General features: G+C 37.2%; 1 pseudogene across 1 annotated transcript; it reads right to left on the bottom strand.

Moving 5' to 3' along the window:
- Positions 1–930, bottom strand: LOC311167720 (olfactory receptor 14J1-like; annotated as a pseudogene). The gene is made up of 3 exons: positions 701–930; positions 427–617; positions 1–298 (listed from the first exon to the last, which is right to left on the bottom strand). The product of its transcript is annotated as an olfactory receptor 14J1-like (transcript).
- Between the last annotated feature and the right edge of the window lie 6,600 nt (positions 931–7,530).

Here is a 7,530-nt window from a genome sequence, read left to right on the forward strand (position 1 = left end):
TCAACAAAAGAAGTCAGCTTTTCTCCTTTGGAAAACCTTTCTTATAGATGCTTTCATGGCTTGATTTCTCAGGCTATAGATCATTGGGTTGAGTGTTGGGGGCACAACTGTGCACATAATAGAAAGCAAAATGTCCAGTGCATTTGGAGAGTCAGAAGGTGGTTTGAGGTACTCAAAGGAGCCTGTAGAAGTGAATAAAATGACGACAGGAGGTGGGGAAGGCAAGTGGAAAAGGCCTTGGCTCTGCCCTCAGCAGATGGCATCCTCAGCACAGTAGAGAATATCTTTGTGTAAGATACTCCAGTGAAGACAATACAAAGTCCATAACAATCAAGGAAGCAGTGACTCCAATATTGCTGATGTATTCATCAGAACAAGTGAGTTTCAGGAGCTGGGGGATGTCACAGAAGAACTGGTGAATGTTACCCAAGCCACAGAAGTGAATGGAGAAAGTGCCAGCTGTTTGTATGGCTCTAGTTATGACCCCACTGATCCAGATGCCTAAGACACTGTGGACACATTTGCTGACATCCATAATGATTTTGTAGCGCAGTGGAAAGCAAATGGCAATGTAGCAATCATAGGACATCACTGTGAGCATGGACAACTCGGCAGTGCTAGAAAGAACAAAGCAAAACACTGCACTATGCATTCCAAGAGGGAAATGTAGCCACTGTGCATGAAAGAGTTGAAAATTGACCTTGGCACAGTCACAGAAATGTAGCACAGATCCAGGAAGGAGAGATGTTTCAGGAAGAAATACATGGGTGAGTGGGGACTATTGCCCATGGAAGTTGCTGTGATAATGAGGAGATTGCCAGTTACTGCCACCATATATAAGACTAAGAACAGAGAAGCGTGGATGAGTTCTAGCTCGGGGTTGGCAGAAAATCCCATCAGAATAAACCCACTCACACTGAAATTGGCCATATTTCTTCTTAGTTTTCAGTAATGTTGGCGGCAGGACAAGATGGGATCCACTGAAAGAAAATTTCTTTTACTTAACCACCTAATGAACTTGGAATTAATGAAATCAGGCTGAAGTTACTTGGAGAAATTACCACTTCATCAAATATGAAAGTAGTTCTCTATACTAATAACCATGCACAATTTTAAATGATTTATATTCAGTCATGGAAACAGGGGTAAAGAATGATGATAAAAATATAATTTCCCATTTCAATCAAAAGAAAGGAAAATGAATATATATGCTAATAAAATATATTTTAATATATAATCTTATTATTAGAATGGGTGCATCAATATTTGATTTATATTAAAAAGCTGTTTGCATGTCATACTCTCTTGTTTTTAAATGTGTCTTGGCAACCAGTCTTTTTTATTAATCATTCTATCTTCATATACCACTCCAGTTGCCATGTATTTATTGTTGCAATTTTATAATTGTATTTTATCTATGAGGAAACATTCTTTGTGTTACATCTTCTTACTAAGCATTTATTTTCAATAAATAAAATTATTAAACACCAAGTTGGTAGAACTTAGACAATAATTATACAATAATCATTAACATTGTTCATAATTTTTTTTCTGAAAGTAATAAAAAGTAAAAATTCCAAAGAAAAAGAAAAAAAAAAGACCTTCTCCAGCATATGTTTTAATGAATTTATTTATATTTACTTAGGTAATTTTCAATCCATCAAATATTCCCACCACAGCGCCCCCACTATCCACTCACTCATAGTCCACTGCCATGAGCACTTGTGCTTCCAGCCTCTTTGTTTCCCCCTCCCACACTCCTCTCCTGCCCCGCATCCTTTGGTTTTATAGTCAGATAATTAATTTACTTTATATCCCACATGTTCATGACACCATCCAATATTTATCCTTTCCCTCTGGCTTATTTCACTTTACATTATCCTTTCCAGTTCCATCCATATTCCTACAAATAGAATGAGTGTATGTTTTTTGGTCTCTGAATAGTATTCCCTTGTGTACATGGACCACATTTTTTTGATTCATTCATCTGTTCTGAGCCTTTTAGATTGTTCCCTTAGCTCAAGTGTAGTAAATGGAGCTAAATAAACATGGGAAGAACAGGCCTCCCTGGTGGCGAAGGTGGTTGAGCACAGTGCTGTGAAGCTGTCCGCAGCAGCCTCTGTAGTGAGGATGTGATCCCGGCTGGGGAGCTACCCACATGGCACAACAGGCCTCTCCTGCCTCACCCCTCAGCAGTGTATTTTAGTCAATCTGCCTGTTCTGCTCCCCACTCTCTCTGGTGAATCCTCTCACCCTCCTGCACATCTGGCCTTATCCTGGTTCTTGCATGCATTAAAAAAAAATAAATCCTTAAAACACAAATAAACATGAGAAGCACGTTTCCCTTAGAATTAGTGTTTTGTTTTGGGTTTTTTTTTTTTTTTGATAGATTCCCATGAGTGGAATTACTGGGTCAAATGGCAGATGCATGTTTAATGTGAACACTCATCCACAATGCTTTTATCAGGCTGCACCTTCTGCATTCCCACCAGCAGTGGGGGATGGGGGAGGGTCCCTTCTCTCCACATCCTCATCAGCAGTTGTATTTTTATGACAAAACAATGGAAGTAATATACATAATAAAATATCATTTGCTCTCATTCATTGAAAATAACTTGTAAAACAGGGCCTCCCCAGTGGCGCAGCGGTTGAGCGCTGGGTTGCAAAGCTGCCTGCAGCCTCTGCACCGCCAGTTCAATCTCTGGCCACCAGAGGAGGGTCCCACATGGCGTGCAGACCTCTCCTGCCGCCCGCTGCTCCCCTCAGCAGTGTACTTCAGTCCTTCTACCTGCTCTGCTCCCCGCTCTGGCTCTGGTGAATTCTCTCACCCTTCCACGCTTCTGACTGTACCCAGTACTTGTATAAATAAAATTAAATAAATAAATAAATCTTTAAAAAAATAAAAAGAATGAAAGTCCTCTCATTGCAACAAAGACATTGACATTGAGGGGATTATGCTACCTGAAAAAGCCAGAAAGACAAAGATCAGTAAAAGAAAATCTAAATATGCTGTAAACCCTCCATTAGAAGTAAACAAAAATGAGGTTTGACATATTGCCATGGATTGTATTGAAAAGTTAGTATTCATTCACTTAATGAGAATATCCAAACTATTTTGTCTCTGAAATCTAATCACCCAGTTTTTACTAGCTTTGTATTACTAAAGAGGATTCCTAAAATTAAACTCAAAATGCACAAGATGAAACTTCTGAATATAAGTTTATATATTTCATCTACTTAATAACGAATATTATTAAGTTGATATTTTGGAAATCATTCTTTTTTTTTTTAAAGATTTATTTATTTATTTATTTATTTATACACGCACTGGGTACAGTCAGAAGCGTGGGAGGCTGAGAGAACTCACCAGAGCCAGAGCGGGTAACAGAACAGGCAGGCCGACAAAGAAATACACTGCTGAGGGGAGCAGCAGGTGTGGCAGGAGAGGTCTGCGCACCATGTGGGACCCTCACCTGTGGCCGGGGATCGAACCAGCACTGCAGAGGCTGCGGGCAGCTTTGCAGCCCAGCACTTAACTGCTGTGCCACCAGGGGAGGCCCTGGAAATCATACTTGAGAAAGGGGATGCTATTTCAAAATTTGGGGACCAAATAATGCAGATGTTGGAAAAGAATGAAATAATTTTACTTAATTCAGATTCCATCTTACTGAATTGACACTCTTTTCACTTGTTTTCTCCCCTAACTAATGAAGGGATTTGCATTATTTGGTCCCAAAATTTTGAAATAACATCCTCTTTCTCAAAACTGAGAGTCCTCTAATGATCATCCTTAAATGTACTTTTTTTTTCTATTATACTGTTTGAAGCGAAAGCATCTTATTCTGGTCTGTTCCCAACATTTGTGATTTGAAAACTGAGAGTCCTGTGCTTTAAGTACATTTTTTTTTCTATCAGAGTGTTCTATATAATCTTTCACACATACAAATATTTTCCAGATCTGTTCAATGAATTTAGACATAATTGTTAATGTTCTTCAAAAAGTATGTTGCCACAAGTCATATTAATTTATAACCCTAAGAAATTAGCTCAACTGTTTATATTTCCAAAACATCAACATTTACAGAACTTTTGACCCAACTGCAGCAGAACACATTTTTCTCAAGTGCACATGGAAATTCTCCTGGATAATAATGTCATTACTACCCATGTTGTCTTTTGTTTTCCATTTGCATAGAATATAATTTTCCATCTTTTTTGTTTCACAGTATGAGAGTCCCAGAATCTAAAGTAGGTGCTTTGCAGACAGCAAAATTTAGATATAGTTTTTATTCAAAATTTATTGAATATAACTGAGTATAACTTTGTGTAAGTTTAAGATGTACTATGTTTTGATTTGACACATAATTTGTAAAATGATAATCACTGCAGTATTTGCTAATACACATATCATGTCACATAGTTCCTATATAGTTTTGTCATGAGATTTATTTTTCTATTGGCAACTTTCAAGTATAGAGTGATGTACTATTAACCATAATAAAATGCTGTTCATTGCATTCCCAAACATGGTAAGCCTGTCATCAGAAGTCAGTTCATTTTGAGGTGGTTCTTATTTTTTTTTTTGGCTTGGGGGAGGGTTTATTTTATTTTGTTTTTATAATAAATTTTATTTTTATAATCCCCATACAATTGTAACCCCCTTATTTTGACCCCAATCCCTCCCCTCCTGCCCTCTACCCCCCACAGAGTGTCTCCGGTTCATAGTTTTTTGTTGATTTTGATTTTCACTATCTTATAGTTATTCATTTTCCTAGTCCCTTATTTAAGTTTTCTAGATTCCTGCTATGAGTGAGACCATCCGGTATTTTTCTTTATCTTTCTGGCTTATTTCGCTGAGCATGATCCCTTCCAGCGCCATCCATGTTGCTGCAAATTGCATGTGTTTATCTTTTTTGAATGCTGAGTAATAGTCCATGGTATATATGTACCACATCTTCTTGATCCAGTCATCCATTTTTGGGCATTTGGGTTGTTTCCAAAGCTTATCCATTGTAAATAGTGCTGCTATAAACATAAGGGTGCAGGTGCTCTTTGGAATTGATGTTTCTGTATCCTTTGGGTAAATACCTAGGATTGGAATCATTTAGTAGGTCCAGGAATCTCCACACAGCTCTCCACAGTGGTTGGACCATTTTGCACTCACACCAGCAGTGCAGGAGAGTTCCTTTTGCTCCACACCCTCGCCAACATTTGTTGTTGCTACTTTTTTTAATATGTGCCATTCTCACTGGTGTGAGATGGTATCTCATGGTAGTTTTGATTTGCATTTCCCTGATGACAAGTGATGTTGAACATTTTTTCATATGCCTGTTGTCCATTTGCATTTCTTCTTTAGAGAAGCTTCTTTTTAGCTCTTCTGACCATTTTTTGACTGGATTTTTTTCTTAGTTGTTGTTGAGTCTCATCAGCTCTTTGCAGATCTTTGTGATCAGTCCTTTATCATTAGTGTTGTGTGCAAAAATGTTCTCCCAGTTGGTGGGGTTTCTCTTTGTTTTTGTTATTGTCTCTTTTGCTGTGCAGAAGCTCTTTAATTTGATGTAGTCGCAGCTGTTTATCTTTGCCTTCACTATCACCGCTTTGGGTGATGTGTCTGTAAAGATGTCTTTGATGTGCATATCACATAGTGTTTCGCCTATATTTCCTTCTATGTATTTTATGGTTTCAGGTCTTATATCCAGTTCTTTAATCCATTTTGTGTTAATTTTTGTGTATGGTGTGAGGTAGTAGTCAAGCTTCATTCTTTTGCATGTAGAGACCCAGGTTTCCCAGCACCATTTATTGAACAAACTTTCTTTGCTCCAATGCATAGTCTTTGCTCCTTTGTCAAAAATTAGTTGACCATAAATATGTGGATTTATTTCTGGATTTTTCATTCAATTCCATTGGTCTGTATGTCTGTTCTTGTTCCAATACCATGCAGTTTTGATGATTATGGCTTTGTAGTATAGTTTGAAGTCTGGACGTGTGATGCCTTCATTCCCTTCTTTTTTTTTTTTTTCAGGAGAGCTTTGGCTATTCGGGGTTTTTGGTGATTCCATATGAATTTCATCAATAATTGTTCTATTTCTTTGAAGAATGACATTGAAATTTTGATTGGAATAGCATTGAATCTGTATATTGCTTTTGGTAGGATGGCCATTTTAATAATGTTTATTCTTCCAATCCATGAGCAGGGGATGTCTCTCCATTTCTTTGTGTCTTCTTCTATTTCTTTTAACAGTGTTTTATAGTTTTCTTTGTATAGGTCCTTTACCTCTTTTCTTAGATTTATTCCCAAATATTTGATTTTTTTTGTTTCAATAATAAAAGGGATGGTTTTTTTGATTTCTTCTTCTTCAGATTTATTGTTTGTGTATAGGAAGGCTACTGACTTTTGCGTGTTGATTTTGTATCCTGCCACTTTACTGAACTGATTGATGAGTTGAATTAGTTTTTCTGTGGAGTTTTTGGAGGTCTCTATGTATATTATCATCTGCAAATAGTGATAGTTTGACTTCTTCTTTTCCTATTTGGATTCCTTGTATGTCATTCTCTTGTCTTATTGCTCTGGCTAGGACTTCCAGTATTATGTTGAAAAGCAGTGGTGAAAGTGGACATCCTTGTCTTGTTCCCAATCTTAATGGAATTGCTTTCTGCTTTTCACCATTGAGAATAATACTGGCTGTTCGCTTGTCATATATGGCCTTTATGATGTTGAGGTGTGTTCCTTGTATCCCAAGAATTTCAAGGGCTTTTATCATGAGTGGGTGTTGCACTTTGTCGAAAGCTTTCTCAGCATCTATTGATATTATCATATGGTTTTTATATTTCTTTTTGTTGATGTGTTGGATAATGTTGATTGATTTTCAGATGTTGAACCATCCTTGTGTCCCTGGAATGAATCCTACTTGGTCGTGGTGAATTATCTTATGGATACATTGTTGGATTCTGATAGCTAAAATTTTATTGAGGATTTTTGCATCAGTGTTCATTAGGGAGATTGGCCTGTAGTTTTCCTTTTTTGTGTTGTCCTTGTTCTGTTTTGGTATTAGTGTAATGCTGGCTTCATAGAACGTGTTTGGTATTGACCCTTCTCAATTTTTAGGAAGAGTTTGTGAAGGATAGGCACTAATTCATCTCTGAATGTTTCGTAGAATTCATTTTTTAAATCCATCAGGTCCTGGGCTTTTGTTTTTGGGGAGGTTTTTGATTACCATTTCAATTTTGCTGTGTGTAATTGGTCTGTTTAGGTGTTCTATTTCTTCTTTATCTAGCTTTGGGTGATTGTAGAGTTGTAGGAATTTGTCCATCTCCTCTAGATTGTTGAACTTGTTTCCATATAACTGTTCATAGTAGTTACTGATTATTCTTTTGATTTCTGCTGTGTCCGTTGTGATTTCTCTTCTTTCATTAATGATCCTGTTTATTTGTGCTTTCTCCCTTTTTTTCCTTTGTGAGCCTGGCTAGGGGTTTGTGTATTTTATTGATTTTTTTCAAAGAACCAGCTCTTGGTTTCATTGATCTTTTGGA

Source organism: Talpa europaea (genome assembly GCF_964194135.1).
Source record: "Talpa europaea genome assembly, chromosome: 2".
NCBI classification, from domain to species: domain Eukaryota; kingdom Metazoa; phylum Chordata; class Mammalia; order Eulipotyphla; family Talpidae; genus Talpa; species Talpa europaea.